This window comes from Silurus meridionalis, chromosome 28 (assembly GCF_014805685.1).
Source record: "Silurus meridionalis isolate SWU-2019-XX chromosome 28, ASM1480568v1, whole genome shotgun sequence".
NCBI classification, from domain to species: domain Eukaryota; kingdom Metazoa; phylum Chordata; class Actinopteri; order Siluriformes; family Siluridae; genus Silurus; species Silurus meridionalis.
Window position 1 is genome coordinate 1658409 of NC_060911.1, and position 16592 is coordinate 1675000.

Genomic DNA, 16592 nt, shown 5'->3' on the forward strand with positions numbered 1-16592 from the left:
TTTCTCCAAGTTCTTTAGTTCCATGCAGAGTTTAAAATCCTTTTTTGTCCGTGTGGACTTTCATCCAGGTTCTTCAGTTCCACAAAGATCTCAGGTAACTTTCTGTGTGTGTTTGGATTTTCCTCCAGGTTTTCAAATTCCACCCAAAGCCCAAGTTACTCCATGTGTGTTAATGGGTTCCATCTAGGTCCTCCAGTTCCACAAAGATCTCAGATTGCTCCTGGTATCTATGTGAGTTGTGTCAGCAGCACAACGGCATTCGTGGGTAATGTAGGAAACGGACCATGAAAGACAAAATCAATAACGTTGAAGATGAAGCTAAACATGAATATTTTAAGCCTTTCAAAGTTAGATGAACAACTGTGACCCTGAAGAATGGAACCAATATCAGATGGAGCTGATGACCAGACATTTGTGAGATCAAATCATCGGAGATCCCGGGACTGTGGTGTTGCACAAGGCCGCGTTATTCCTAGCAGTTCAATACTCTTTCTGTTTGAGATTCATAAACCGCTGTGACTCGAGTCTCTCTGCCTCTTCATTTTAAAAAGGATTTTATTAACACAATCTGCCATGGAGAACGCTGAGGAGAACTCTCAGACTCCGAGCCCCATTTCGCTTCTTCTCTCTTTTTTTTATTACGTTTCACGGTTCGTCTGAGCTCTGTCTTATCGCCGGATTCCAAGCCTCTCTTATGGATTGTGATTTTTCTAATCTCTCAGATGATTGCTCTTCTGAAGGAGCGCTGTTTTCAGAGTCTCGGCTTCGGATTCCTCGCTCAAGAGCTTTGCCTTTCAAAGGAACAGCTTCCCAAGTGGTGAAGTGCTAATAGGGACGTAATGGTGTCTTTGCCATGGAGACGTCAGCGTCGAATTGGCCTGGGAAGAGGAGAGAAGGTTAGGAAGAACTCTGCCTTTTCTACAACAAAAACAAACACTTCAGGTTCACAGGTGTGAGTCCGGGACCAAACAATGCTTTTAAGCTGAAGCACCTTTCAACATCTGGTTGTCATTCAGGAGGAACCCCACAACAGAGCGTTTCCTGTCAGTAAAGGTTGTAAATAGAAATTTCAAGAACTTGAGAATACCAAATATCAAGATTTGAGGTGGATCCAGAACCCGTCCTGGGAATACTGGGCGTGAGGAACATTTCTGGAGGTAAACTGGAAACCCTGGAGGAAACCCACAAGGATACACAATTAGTTATTTGAGTGTTAGGTGAAGCTGGCGAATTTGGAGAAAACCCATACAGGAAAACACCTGAGTTTAGAATTGAAGTGGAGAGCCCTGAGGAAATCCAAACAGACATACACAGAAAAAACCTGGGTTTAGAATGGAAGAGGTGAACTCCTGGGGAGATCCACACAGACACACATGGAGAAACTTGAGCTCTGGATGGATCTGGAAAACCTGAAGGTAGTACAAGTTTTACATTTGACACTGGAGATTTGTTTTGAACGAGTGCAGAGGTTTAGAGACATGAATCAACAGCTCCTGTTAAATTCAGGATGAGGAACCTGACAACACCATGATCTCTGGGTGAGATAATCAGCTCTTTATCATCGTATCGGATCCGTCTGCCTGATTCATCCTCTTCAGACTGAAGTTCTAATCAGCGCACACTAAACAGCTTCTGAGTACACTTGAAAGCACTTTAATGTCCTCTGTTCTCGCGGGGGAGCCTCTGAGGAACGTCCCGAACTGTAGCCGCACTCGTTACCATCATCAAACGCTTCCTAATTGGATTTTCTTTCAGAACTTGAGTAAAAGTGAAATAGGGGAAAAAAATCCTCCCTGGTGTTGTCTTTAATGTTTAGTGCCTCAGTGTCTCGTTCTTTCTTTCGTTCTTTCTTTCTTTTTGAAGAAAAGCAATACATTTATTTTGACGGCATTTCAAATTGTGAAAAAGTTGTAAAAGTTCTCAGGTGACACAGAACCATGAGAAGACATGAGGAAAGGCAGAATCAAAGGGTGGTAGCAAAATCATTCAATCAATCAATCAATCAATCAATCAGTTGATAATTAGATAACTATTTAATGCTAGAATTTTCCAGCTAGTTAGATAACTATTCAATGCTAGCAGTTTATTAGCTACTTCTATAACTGTCTAATAATAGCATTTCTCTAGCTAATTCGATATGAAGCGAACACAGACCCATGCTATAAGTTTACTATATACTTTGTTAACTATCTAATGCTAGCAGTTTACTAGCTAATTCGAAATAAAGCTAATGCTAGCAGGCTATTAGCTACATAAGATAACTACATAATGCTAACAGTTTGCCAGCTATGAAGCTAACGCTAGCAGTTTACTATGTGTTATATTTTCTGTATATTTAGATATATTTAAATATATTCTCTCTCCCCTCCTCCATCCCCCCTATATCTTTCTCTCTCTCTCTCTTCCCCTTTATATCTCTCTACCCTCCTAGCTCTACCCCACCTCTTTCTCCCCTCCTTTCTCCCCCCCCTCTCTTTCTCTCTCTCCGTCTCTCTCTCTCTCTCTCTCTCTCACTAACCTTTTACATGTTCGGCTTTTCACGTTCGCTGTTTGACATTTTCGCTTCTTTAGGCACAAACACTGATGCTGCGATTTTCTTTAGCACAAACCCAGACGTTCTTCTCTCACTCTTTCTTTTATTCTTTATTCACTCTTTTGTGTCAGGAATAAAGCGAGCAACTCTTACTCTTACAGCAAAAAAGAAAAAATAATAAAGTCTTGGCTATCGCCCTTTTTCCTTACATTAGTTTCTGATTTTATATATATATATGTGCACTATAGGATTACAGAAACCTTTAAGAAACTTTAGCTTTTTGCCTTTCTCTGATTTTTTTTTACACAAACACACACACACACACACACACACACACACACACACACACACACACTAAATACATTAAATACTGTTAGTGGTAAAAATCATCAGTGTGTGAATGTCTCAGAAAACTCATACTGCAAGTAAAAATGCTGTGTGTGTGTGTGTGTGTGTGTGTGTGTGTGTTTGGGGTTTGTTTCTCAGGGGAAATATGAGTGCAGGAGGTTTTATATGGCTGATAAGCACGAGTTTAATAATCCTCACTAAATTAAATCCTTTACACTTCGAATAGAAACAGATCAGAGAACCGATTTGAGTGAAACATTCAGTAGAAACATCTTTAGGTTATGTATGTAACCCTGGTTGGCTTTGGGAAGGCTTCTGTGTTGTCCATGCTCTGAATCACGTGTGTAATCGGTCTAATGGAAAGTGCGGTGTCACCGGCGGGTCGACATCACGACCAGGAAGCTATAAAACGCACATGAAGTGAAACTGGCGCCAGCTTCTGTAAAGGGAAGGAAGCGCTGAAGGGATGCAGGAGGTGTAGCATGGAGACGCAGTGTCTCGTTTTATCTCCGGGAACCAGGGCCACATACGTAACCTGCTGACGCTCCCTTTTAGGATCTTGAGCTGCGTCAACAACGCTTTAGGAACAAGAGTCAAATCACGCCAGACTGACTATTCTCTGCTTAGTGTGGAAGAGCATAGCTAGCTCAAAGGACTGAGGGGCCAGGAGTGGTACTAAGGTCAAGGCAAAAACCTGACAGGGTCAGCAATGTGGACCAGCCTACAGCGTTGTAGATGTCTTGGAGAGAAACTCCAGAGAACAAGCCTTTGAGGCTGCCACACTCTGGGTCGAGTGAGCTCTGGCCCCAAGAGGAACGGGGCAAAAAGTGGACTCGGAGGAGGATGAAATGGTATCCACAATCCATCTGCTTAACGTCTGCTGGTTCACAGGGAGGCCTCTCTTCAGAGAGCCATAGCAGACATACAGCAGACTTTCTCCACAGACTTGTTCTGTGGATGTATTTGTACTGTGCTCGCACCGGACACAGTCAGTTCATCTTTTACTGGTCTGGGCCTGGAAAGGAGAAGGAAAAATGCCTGGAGCATAACAGGTCACGGGACAACCGAGAGCACCTTGGGAACATTCCCTGTTCTAGGGTAAAGAAAGGCCCTGGCCATGCCTGGAGTAAACTCCAGGAAAGAGGGGGCCACAGAGAGGGCCTGAAGATCTCCCACTCTTTGAGAGAGGAAATGGCCAGGAGGTCTTGACTTTGAGGAATCTCCAAGGCACCTCAGCCAACGGCTTGAAGAGAGGCTCCGATAGGGCCTCCAAGACGACGGCCAAGTACCACGTTTGGGTGGGGGGGCACATAGACTTTTAGGGTGGAATGAGCCAACCTTTTGGTGAACTGTTCCTGAAGGATGCACAGGTGAATGACAGGAGTCTCGTCCAATGATCGGTAAGTTTCCATACACAAACTATACCTACCTTTTCCGGTTTGTCTGACTTGTTGTTGTGTTTTCTAATTTGTTAATTTGTTTTGGATTTGTTAATGTGTTTTGCACTTCTCCGCCACCGTAGAATACTGATAAAATCAAACAACACACGAACACACGTCCATGTTCCCCAATTACACTGTATAACAAAAAAGATTAGAAAAACAATAACACTCACTTATGAACCACCCACACGCTTCATACTCACTCCACGAGAGCTGGATTCTAAAGATTCTAAAAATAAGGAACATTAAATATTTAATAAAAAAAAAAGTAAAATCACAACACTGCCCCCACTGGTCAACCTGTAATCAATCTTCGAATCCTGTAAACCTGTAAATGTAATTCTGTAAATCTGAAATCCTGAATAAAAAAAAAAAAAACGGTTTTAATGATTTTGTGTAGAACACTACAAGAACTTCACTGAGGAACCATTTGAAGAAACCAAAGATCTAGTCTAGATGAAAGTAGTGAAGGTTCCAAGGAGAACCATTTTAATCTTTAAGGCATTGAAGAACCTTTAAATATGTTGCGTATGAGGAAATAAACAGTAAATTCAATTTACACACACACACACACACACACACACACACACACACACAGTAAGTTGAACTTCATATTGAGCTTGAGTGAGTAAAGTTCGAGTCGCCTGAGTCTTGCTGTTAACATCAAGTTTGTGATCAAACTGATACTATGTGTGTGTGTGTGTGTGTGTGTGTGTGTGTGTGTGTGTGTGTGAGAAAGAGAGAAACTGATATACGGTTCAGTATCTCTGGGGCTCTGATCAAACTGCAAATTATTGCTGCCGGTGATTGTGTGTGTGTGTGTGTGTGTGTGTGTGTGTGTGTGTGTGTGTGTGTGTGTGTGTGTGTGTGTGTGTGTGTGTGTGTGTGTGTGTGTGTGTGTGTGTGGACACCTGCAGAGCAGAGATTACAGCTCATCAATCCAAAATCATGTCCACTCATACTTCTTTATCAGGTTCGAAAGTCATATTTATACAGAAATGTCTTCAACTTTTTCTGAAGTTCTCCTCAACTTTCACAGAAGAAGGCACACAGTCTGTGGTGGGGTTCTACAGAGAAACAAATGAACCTGAAATGTAGTTAATTCGGTCTTCTCTAAAAGTTCCTCTGAGGTTCCTTGAAAATTTCCAGGAACCCATTCTAGGTATTCTTCTTTTCTTGAGAACTTGGTGAGTTCTTATACACATGCGAACTGAACGAGTTCTAAATGGATTTACCTTGAAAGAATGAGGCTTGCACGGACATGTTCCTCATGTAGGTTCTTCATGCAGAATTCTGAAACCAAAGAACCCCCAGAGGAACAATTCTTTAATGAAGGCTCATCAAAAGTCCATTGTATTAACCACTGGAGCTTCTCACAACTTCTCTTGATAGTAAACCTTTATTCTATCTATCTATCTATCTATCTATCTATCTATCTATCTATCTATCTATCTATCTATCTATCTGAAGCTCGTTGATAAAAGCGCTTTACAAATAAAACAGAATTGAATCCATTGAATTTGGTCTTCAATATAAAATGTAAATGCGTCTCCTTCAGTGTCTTTTGTCGCTTCAGTTCAGTTGATGTCACTCAGATGAAAGTTCAGGTGATGCCATTTAGGATAATTATAATGTAAATGAATGTAAATGAATTCAAATCATAAAAAAATATACCAAATTAGCGCCTCAGGGACTTTTATACTTTAAACAAGTTTAAAAGGTAACCATGTTGACTTTCTGAGGTTAAAGACAAACCGAAAGTACGGGTTTTGGAGTAAAAAAGAAACTCTTCTGGAAATGAAGGTTCAATATGGTCCAGTGGTGAACAGTGTAGTGATGAATGATGTTAATGTAATTCGTTACTGCACTTAAGTAGCTTTTTTTATGGATCTGTACTTTACTGAAGTATTTCTATTTGGAGACACTTTTACTTGAACTTCACTACATTTCAAACTCAAATATTTTCCTTTTTATTAACGAGGATAAAAACGTAACTGGTGAAACACGCAGCGAGTCACCAATCAGGATCGAGCGCACGCTCTGTTTTACACGTGTTCTGATCGGCGCTCGGTGCATCTACTGATCACCAACATACAGTTCAGCATCAGTTCAACATCAAGCAGAACATTTAGAGAGGAATAAATGATGAAGAAACTCCAGACTCGAACTCGACACAACACACGTGACCTCATTTACAGGATTTTACTGAAGTAGTAGAAAAGAAGGTTTTGTGTTTATGATCATTGTAATAGAAGTAAATAAGTGTTTGAGTCATTAATATCAATTTATTAATAGAATAAAAATGTGATAAAAATAACAGGAACAGTGAAAGTATAAAGAGACATTTTTACTTTCACTGAAGTCACATTTTACAAAGTGAATCTCTATTTTAACTACATGGTCTGTGTACTTTGTCCACCAGTGTATTGGTATAGTGGAAATGGAGGGACCTGATACTGGTACCAGTGTAGCACTTTTGGAGTAACAGTAAATGGGTTCTTTCAGAATCTGTTCCAGGGGTAAGAAATGACTTTCTATCGAATTTCTAATTTATTTGAAAAAAAATTAAGACTAGTAAAAAAACGTTTTCTTACTCTCAATTACACGTCAAATATAGAGCCTGGCTGTCATTAAATAGGTCAGTCGTGTGTGTGTGTGTGTGTGTGTGTGTGTGTGTGTGTGTGTGTGTGTGTGTGTGTGTGTGTGAGAGAGAGAGAGAGAGAGAGAGAGAGAGAGAGAGAGAGAGAGAGAGAGAGAGAGAGAGCGAAAGAGAGAGAGAGAAGATCTTTCATCAGGCACCAATATTTGAGGTCATATTATGACGCCTTTAAGGCAAACACAGGTGCAGGAAAGTCACATGACCTTCACACACACACACACACACACACACACACACACACACACACACACACACACACACACACAAACTCATTAGTGTGTGTGTGTGTAATGAGTGAAATATATTCATTACACATAGTGATGAAATGCTCAGTACATCAATAATGGATGCAACTTGTAAATGGAAACTGCACTGTGCTCTATTTTAGTGTGTCTGGGAGAGAGAGATAAAGTAAGAAAGAGAGGGGGAGAGAGGGATAAAGTAAAAGAAAGAGACAAAAAGAGAGAAATAGTGAGAGAGAGTAAGCTGTGTGTATATATGTATAGAATACAAAATAAGTGAGGAGAGAACAGATAGATAGATAGATAGATAGATAGATAGATAGATAGATAGATAGATAGATAGATAGATAGATAGATAGAAAGCTTCGTATCTGCTCTGAGAGGTGCTTTAGAAGGGTTAGAGGGTTAACGAGGTGTCCCAGCGTTGGGAATCAGTAAATATTGGAATATGAACTCACACTGACCAACCAACACAAGCCTTGATGATAGGACTGTTTAAGAATAAAACCCCAGCAGGTGTGACAGATGTCCTCGGACTACAGAAAACCTTCCATGCTGCTAAAAGTGACTGATAACACAGATTAGAAACAGATGCTTATCAGGTCCAAACCAGCAGCTCTTGTTAACAGTGAGGTCGCAGCAGGTTCTGAGCAGCTTGTGAGGGAAAAGGCATTATTCTGGACTTGAGATCCACTTGTCCTTGTCTCCTTTCTTGTTTTGGAAGTACAATGTGACTGATTGGACCCAGTATTAGTCTGAACAACCCACCGTATGATGGGCTAAAGACCAGCATGCTCTTTTATTTAGTTACTGTGTGGAAGTTGTGAATGTAGTGAACGTGAAGTGGGGTTTGAAGTGCAGCAGTCATGTTGAATCGGGGATAATGTTTGGAAGGATGGAAAAAACTTTTGGTCCTGAAGTGGTCAGAAGGATCTGACACGGGGCAAAGGAAAGGGTTTCTCGCTTCGTTGCAGGAGTGGACTTTGACTGGAGTCTTTCTGAAAGAGAGAGCTTTCTAGAAAGAGAGACTCGAAAAAACACCACGTTAAAAAGAACTTCAGCTTTTCCGGAGTCCTTTTATATCCTCCAGCACTCTTAAAAAACGGTGACGAGCTGCCGTGCTAATTACCTGCCACCAGCCATGCACTATTTCTCCTCCACGTGTCTCCCGGTTTTCCACAATAGTAATGCTGAGCCGGTGCTGTCCGTTCAGCACTACACCAGCAGTGGTGGTCGAAGTGACTTCTCTTTGTTGGGTCTGCGGCTTGTCATCACACAAATTAGACTGGAACACAGTTTACAAAAAAACGTGTAACAATGGCCGAGAAGTAAACCATTGGTTACGAACCTTAGAAACCCTGAATGAGCAACGAAATCATGCTGACATGCCGACAATGATGGCGTTATTAGTTTCCTGCAATCGAGTATCTTCTTGAAAAAACACCAGAAAGCTGGTTTCTCCTGGACATCTGACAAATTACTCGATGCAACAAGCATAGACACGATAGCTGTTTTCTCTGCTACATGCAACAGCACCAAAAGAAAGAAAGAAACACAAATATATGTTGGGTCATGTCCTATCCTCTAGGCATGTTTAGATAACGTAAGATAAAAACAAATAAAGTCGGGTTTGATGGAATCATGTGAAACCAATGAGGGCTAATCTTGGAAACGTTAGGCTCAAGTGCACTCATATTTACACCACTACAAACGTGCCGTGTAAAATCTACCCACATTTGTGTTAAAGAGCGAGAGACTTTTTCCCTGTAGGACATGGAGGTAGTAATCATTTCCAGTAACACAACTGAGTCCTCACTCCACTCCACTTTCCCAGTTCTGTCTCTGAAGCTATTCAGAAAGCATCCAAAACCTTTCCCCTTCTACCCGACTTCTTGCTCCTGACCTGCACCTTAAATTTGACTTTGGCCCACTTGACTTTAGCTGAAGATTATTACTGGTAAATCTCATTAACCTCAGATGATACTTTGATGCTCTCATTATTATGAATAAAACCTGAAGAGAGCATCAGTCCCATTAAGCCCAGCATGCAACAACTGTACAACTGACCCAGTTTTTAGACCAAATTCTGGTCAAAACATCCAACTTGAGTGATGAAACCTTCTGCTGCAAAAAAACCTGTTTAGTATATAAATAGGTTCAGTCGAGCAGTGCCTGGCAGCACAAACTCTTCTGGGTCTGATTCTTAACTTTCCACATCTGCAGAAGGTTAGATTCCTTCAGTAGTTTTGACAGACAAGTGGTGCAATCTGTGTAGATCCAATCCCCTCCAACCTTAATCCTGAAAAAATCGTTCCTCTATAATATCTGCTAACCACTAACCCTCCATGGTTAGTAACTACTACTATCTGACCTCTGGCTATTTTGTCTTATGCCATGCTTGAGTCTCCACTGCTGTCTTTTGCACTGCGTTTGTCTGCTTCATCTCATGACCAACATCACTGCATATTTCTTGAAGAAAAACATGTCATTTGGTAGGCAAAGCTTCAGCCAAGGTCAAGAGTCCCAACGAGTCACACTAGCCCAGTGGGGGCATTTCCACATTGATTTCAGAATTGATTTTTGTCTAAAAAACACTTTCTGATTTGTAATGTTCCACATCCTCACTATTCCACTAGATCACTCTGGGTTTTTGGACCATCTCCCGTGCTGTCGCGATAAAACCGAAATGGTTCAGGCTTTTCCTGTAGTTTATGTCTTGAACTCTGAAAAACAGTCTTCTGTTCCACTTGGGCTCAGTTTAATTTCGTGTCTACTTTTAAAACATAATTTTTTGCTAACAGGCAAACAACAACAATCTTGGATGCAGTAGCATGAAATTCACTTGAACTAGGAGATCCAAAACTGACAATGCCCCGTGGACAAAAGCCAGCTCCATGAACATCTGCTTTCCGTGAGTTAGAATATGTGGAAGATCTCATGCTAAAGAGCTACAACCCTACTGAACTCTCCCTTTGTGATGAATTTTTCACACTGACTGCACACTAAGAACCTCCTCACCTCACCTACATCAGTATCTGATCTTACTAACGACCTTGTGGCTGAATGAGTTTCCACAATTCTTCACAAAATCTAGTGGAACATATCTAACGGAGGATATAATACCAGCAAATGTGGAATGAGATCTTCAAAAAAGGACTCACCAACTTTATAGTCAGGTGTCCACATATTCCTTAAATGCAAGCACCTCTTTTCAGTCAAATTCTGCTCTTTTCTCTAGCGCTGTAACAGAACTTTCAGACTTCCACCTTCATCCGGAAAGAAAGCCTCACCTGAAAAAGTGATCTACCAGAGAAACAGCTCCAAATAGACAAAGAGAGAGAGAGAGATTCATAAACATTAAGATACAGAGAGACAGAAAGAGCAAAAGGTAGATATAAAAGGAGATCAAAAGCAAGAGATAGTAAGATGAGAGACAGTTAACCAGAGACTGAGAGACAGTCAGTGAGAGAGAGAAAGAAAAGAGAGCGAGAGTAAAATAGATGGATAGATAGAATAGATGATGAGGAAACACACAGCAGAATGAACTGCGAGATGAAAGAGGGCAAACCAAGAATGGAGGGATTAATAAATGATAAGAGGAAAAAATATGGAAGTGGCGACAGAAAGAAGAGTGGAAAGATATGGAGTTACAGTGACGGATATGGATGGATGATGGCGAAATGAAAAAAAGAGACGGAAGGAGATAAATGAAACACAAGTGCAGGAATTGTGTATTCGAATCTCGGAAAGTCTTACTGAGACCTGCTCTAGCGCCGAGGCCGAGAGAAGTCGAAGCTGCAATAAAATGGACTCCCAATCGATTTAGAGATTTTATCGACTGAAAAAAAGGACCAAATCGCACCAGGAAGTTATGAATGTCACGAGCAGTACAGAGACGAGGACGAGCAGAGTGTATCAGGTTCTAATTGTGTCATGCATTCTCTATCACAATGGGGTTGGGCGGTCACTTTCTGGGCAATGTGTATGAGTGTGTGTGTGTGGGGGGGAGGGGTGTATGTGTGAAAGAAAGGCAGCCGGTGCATGAGAGCCTACATTGCCCTTCCATTAAGCTCACTGACCTTCTATGTCCTTCTCATTCGAGCTTCTAATTGCGGCGTGACCGTCAGCGACCTCCGTGTAAAGGCTTTTTACACCCCTGTGTGGAGACAAAGTCAGCCGAAAGTAACGCGATCACTCCGGAATTGCACTTGTTATATTTCTCGCTCGGAGTCTCTGAGAGCACTCACGCCGTTTTCCTAGGAGCAGAATTTTTTTAAACCTGACCCTGAGCTTCATCATTCTGAGGTGTTATCCGTGATAGAAAGCTGGTTTGGGATGAGTAGAATTGAGTGTTAATGCGTTTAATACTGACGGAGAACAAGGGTGGAGCCCCGATGACCTTTTCCTCCCCCGCGACAAATGGCAAGTCCGACGGTGTTGCTTGGGATAAGCGTTTTAGAAGTGATACGAGAGCAGGATTATGTTTCGATTCATCTGCCGGATCGGGTACGCTGCAATGCAAACAGGCCAAGTGAGGAATAAAACACCCTGCATCACGCCATTATAGAAAATTAATGGAGTAAAGTGGAGTTATTGTTACGACATCAAAGGCTTTTATTCGTCAATAACATCATGTCCTGGGGTGTTTTATTCCCTCATAAAACAAGCTTTTTATTTATGAAACATTGGCACGTCATCGTCTTTTTATCCCTGCACAGCAGATATAATCCATTCCCTCGCTTAGGACACCTCCTACACCAGAGACTCCTTTCAGAAACGTTCATAAACATGTCCTCATAGAGAGCCTCATATTACACACGCGTTTTGTTATTTGTTTATGCAGAGCCTCAGTGCAACAAGACGAGCCGTTACCATGGAAACGTAAACGTATATATCCGAAAACGGTGGCACAGTCATATTGCGTGTAGACAAAACAAATTTGGATAACGAATAACGCTATTGCGGCAAATCAAATAAACCCCATAAAATATCTGTAACGAATATCGAACTCAAACGATGTTTCATCGACCGCCTTCTTTACACCGTCCCTCTACGCCTCGTGTGTTTTCTTAATACCCTCGCAGTCTGTGGAATCAACATGACTGGCACATTTCCAGGTCCATCTACATCCTTGACCTGTCCTTGTGCTCATCCTCGCCTGTTTTGTCCTTCGGGAGAACAGAGAGATTTCTATGCGGAAGGCGCAAGGGGGCGACCCGAAGTAGCACCGAAGTAATGATTCCGCATTAATTTAGAACTCGCCCCGCCAAGACCTAAACGCTCCCCAAGGTAGGCTCGGTCAACTCATGAATTTAAAACCCTGTTTATTTCTCGTGTTAATATGTGGCACGTATAGCAGGGAGAATGGATTTGTGCTGACCTCATGGCTTCACGCCACTGCCGGCTCATAAAAGGTCTTGTAAACAAAAAGGGACAGGAGAGCCCGAGCGAGAGAGTGAGTGATGGAGAGAGGGAGAGAGAGAGATGGAACAGAACACAACTTTCTAAAAATTGAGCGCGTCATTAAATTCGAAAGGCAACACACTGAATTCGGAACAACCTGATCCCGAGAAAAGGAGTTGAAACGGGATAAAATGGCGAATCCTCAACTCCGAGTTCAGTTCCAGTCCATTACTTTATCAGTGTGAGTTGTTAGACAGCTGTTAGATGGCGACGCAGCGCCGTAAACGCAGACAGTACTTCAGTCTGATGCAATATCAAGTCAAACTTCACTTTCACACCACAGTCTGATCATAGCCAAGTGTCAGGCAGGTGTGTTCAGATAAAGCTGACAAATACAGACAATCGTCAGTGTGTACAAGATAATACTCAAACACTGCGACCTGGGCAAACTGAAGTGTACTTTAAGACCTTCTGACCAGATGTCACTGGTAGGTCTCAAATGTTTACTCAAAATTCAACACTAAAAGTGTTCTTTATGCCACACTAACAGTTATGATACAGCATTATGATACAGCATTCCTGGAGAGGAGACGGTTAAGGGCCTTGCTCAAGGGCGCCAAGTGTGGCAGTATGGCAATACCAGGGCTCCAACCCCCTGACCTTCCACTCAGTAACCAAGAGTCTCAACCACTGAGTTACTGCCTTCTGATAAAGGAAGTTCTTAAGCATTCTTCGTTAAATGAAGATATGTGGTAACATTACATTTAAGTGGTAAGTTACATTTTCATTTATGGCATTTGGCAGATGCTCTTATCCAGAGCAGCTTACAACTATGGAGCTGAGGGTTAAGGGCCTTGCTCAAGGGCCCAGCAGTGGCAGCTTTCAATCCAGAGCCTTAACCACGAAGCTACAACCTCCTCACATTTCCCACAGCAAATACATTCAAGACCTCATCATTTCCACTTGGTAGATTTATCCCAATTGGATTTAAGCAGCACCTCCAACAATGGATTAATGGATAATTGTTGACCTTCATGCCCCCCTGTGCACCTATGTGTTATGCTGTACAAGAAATTACTTATAGATTAAAAGCAGTTCAACCTGCAGAGACTTTCAAGACTTGAGTTGCATCAATGAACAAATGAACAACGATTTCAAAAACAAACCCTGTGGAAGTCCAGGACCATCCATCTGAGAGAGGATAGGATTCCAAAAGTCGTGTGTTTCTTGTTGTGTTTCTGCTCTTTCCTAGATCAATCAGAGCCACACTAACCAAACCTGGGCATGTGTGAAGGACATCATTAGACGCTTTTAGAATGATCAAACTGCAGTTTGAATTTAGAAGGAGTAATATAATGCTAGCTTTAGATGAATCGCTGCAAGGTTTGGAGCTTTATGTTACATTGCATTTGATTTACCTTGTAAGTTCGAGCTACAACTACCTACAGGACTCTGTCGCTTGTCCGGCAAAAGCAAGCGAGCCAGCTAATCAAGCCAATGCTTTCAGCTGCGATATTGATTTGAGGTTGCTTGCTAAACTCAGGAGTTGAATGGAATTATAAATTGATTGGACATGTTTACATTTTTGTAATCAGAGATCAGAAACGATTACTTTCATTTAAACATCTGTAATAATTTTGCTTTCCTGGTACGACTTGCAAACAGTTCTGTCACACATCAATAAAATTAGATTTGGTTCTTTAAGGGTTCTTGAACCATTCACCATCCCATTTCACATTTAGTCCCCATTTGCTGTTATAATTAGAGAGATTTGTAAAGTTTCATTCAGTCAAAAGCGTGTTAGTGAAGTCAGGTACTGATGTTGGTGAGGTGAGAGGACATTATTGTAGGAGATCTTTCACTCCAACCCATGTAAAGCATACTTTCATGGAACAAACTTTGTGAAATTGTCATACTGCTGCATATTTGGGATCAGGAGAAATGAACATTTCCAGCTACCACATCCCAAGGCGAACTTTACAATTGTGTGCCTACCAACTTTATGCTCACACTTTGAACAACAAATGACTAGAAAATTCATGTGTCCCAATATTTCTCTCCATATAATGCAGTGACAGTGTTTTTCTTTAACCTCAAACACTTAAAAGAAGTTTCTGTAAAAGTTCTGCAGAAGGAACAACCTGAAGAACACTTGAAGTTTAGCAAGTTCTATTCGAATCAGATTGGTATTGTCTTAAAAAATAGAGTAAATTAGTGCCTTTCTTCTTCAACAACACTTGACAATGTGCTGGTGTCTCGCCGGCCTGTCAGCGGAGCAGCTCTGCTCTCCAGAGAAGCCTTTAGAAGATCAGAGTCAATCCAAGGTCTCACCAGCAGCCTGAGAGAACATGCGACACACCACTCTGCATGAGAATTAGACTCGATGACTCACATACACGTGCTTGTGTGTGTTTGCTCTCTTCCTCCATCTCTCTCCATCTCAAAGGTTGAAACAACCAGTGGCCTGTTGCTACGGTAACGCCAAAGTCAAACTGCCTGTTTCTCGATCGAGTGGGATTTGTATCCCGGAGTGTGAGATCGTTCTGTGCAGATTCTATGCAAAGTGATCAGACAGCTACGGCTTTTCTTTCGTTCTGTCCTGAAATATGTTTTTCACTGAAGACAAAAAATGAAGAAAAAAAAACGCAGCTTGTCGAATTTTGATAAAAAAATAAATGTAACCTTCTTTGAAAATTCCAGAAATTTCTAAAGTTACAGCTTGTTACAAAGATCTAACATTAAGGACTACCACAGGGTTCTAAAACAGAGTTCTACTTCAGGGTTTACAGCAAAGTTCAACCAGAAGGTTTTACCACAGCATTCTAACACTGGGTTCTAGCACATGGTCCAACCACTGGGTTCTAACATAAGGTTCAACCAGAGTGTTCTAATTCAAGGATCTAACACATGGTCCAACAACTAGGTTCTAACATAAGGTTGAACCACAATGTTCTAGCACAAGGTTTTACCATAGGGTTTTAGCACAATGTTCTACCACAATGCTTTACCACAGTGTTCTAATACAAAGTTCTACCACAGGGTTTTAGCAAAAGGCTCTACCACATGGTTGTAACAAAAGATTATACCACAGGGTTTTATCACAAGACGTAACAAAGTGTTCTAGCACATGGTCTAACCACAGGGTTCTATCACAATGTTCTACCACAGTGTTCTAACACAAGGTTCTACCACAGGATTTTAACACAAGGTTCTAACACAGGATTTTGACACAAGGTTCTAACACAGGGTTCAACCCCAGGGTTCTAACACAGACTTCTAACAAAAGGTTCTAACACAGGGTTCAACCACAAGGTTCAATTAATATAACACAATGCCTTGGCACAAAGTTCTAACACAATGTTCTACTACAAGATAGTACAAGTTCTAACACAGTGTTCCAAAAGATGGTTCTAGAATAAGTTTTTTTTTACAGGGTTCTACCACAAGCCTTTATTGCAGGATTCTAGCACAATATTTTACCACAGGGTTCTAGCACATGGTCCAACCACGGGGGGTGTAACACAATATTTTAAGACTGTATAAAGGATAACTTTGCACAACAGACAATAAACACACAAACCATGAAGCTAATGAATTCCGACATGGTCCTAATGATGTTTTGATTATTATCTCCATCACAATCGATCCTGTTAGAGTGCTTAGACGAAGGTTATGTCACGCCCTATCGCAATCAGACCCCTGTCTCCTTCCCAACGCCCTCGAATACCCCACCTGAACTACACCCCATAACCATCGCAATCCCACATTCATTTCACACTCGTTCCAAGCTCGGAGTCTGAGAGGGAGAGAGGGGGACATTTACAATCAACCCTGTGAGATCTAGCTAAGCACTGCTAGCTCGAGTGGATAATTAGCAATCCAGTTTCATATCACTTCCACAAAAAAAGGTAAAAAGGAAACAGTGCTGCGTTTAGCCACATGCTAAATTAAATTATCGGTGAAGA

The 16592-nt window shown here is 41.5% G+C and overlaps 1 long non-coding RNA gene across 1 annotated transcript in view; it reads right to left on the bottom strand.

The window, feature by feature from the left end:
• Nucleotides 1–5196: 5196 nt before the first annotated feature.
• LOC124381257 overlaps nucleotides 5197–16592 on the bottom strand; it is a 36009-nt gene continuing 24613 nt past the window's right edge. The window contains exons 3-4 of the long non-coding RNA XR_006924817.1: nucleotides 5559–5616; nucleotides 5197–5390 (exon numbers count right to left, since the gene is read on the bottom strand). This is a non-coding gene — a long non-coding RNA (uncharacterized LOC124381257). The remainder of the gene's footprint in view (nucleotides 5391–5558; nucleotides 5617–16592) is intronic.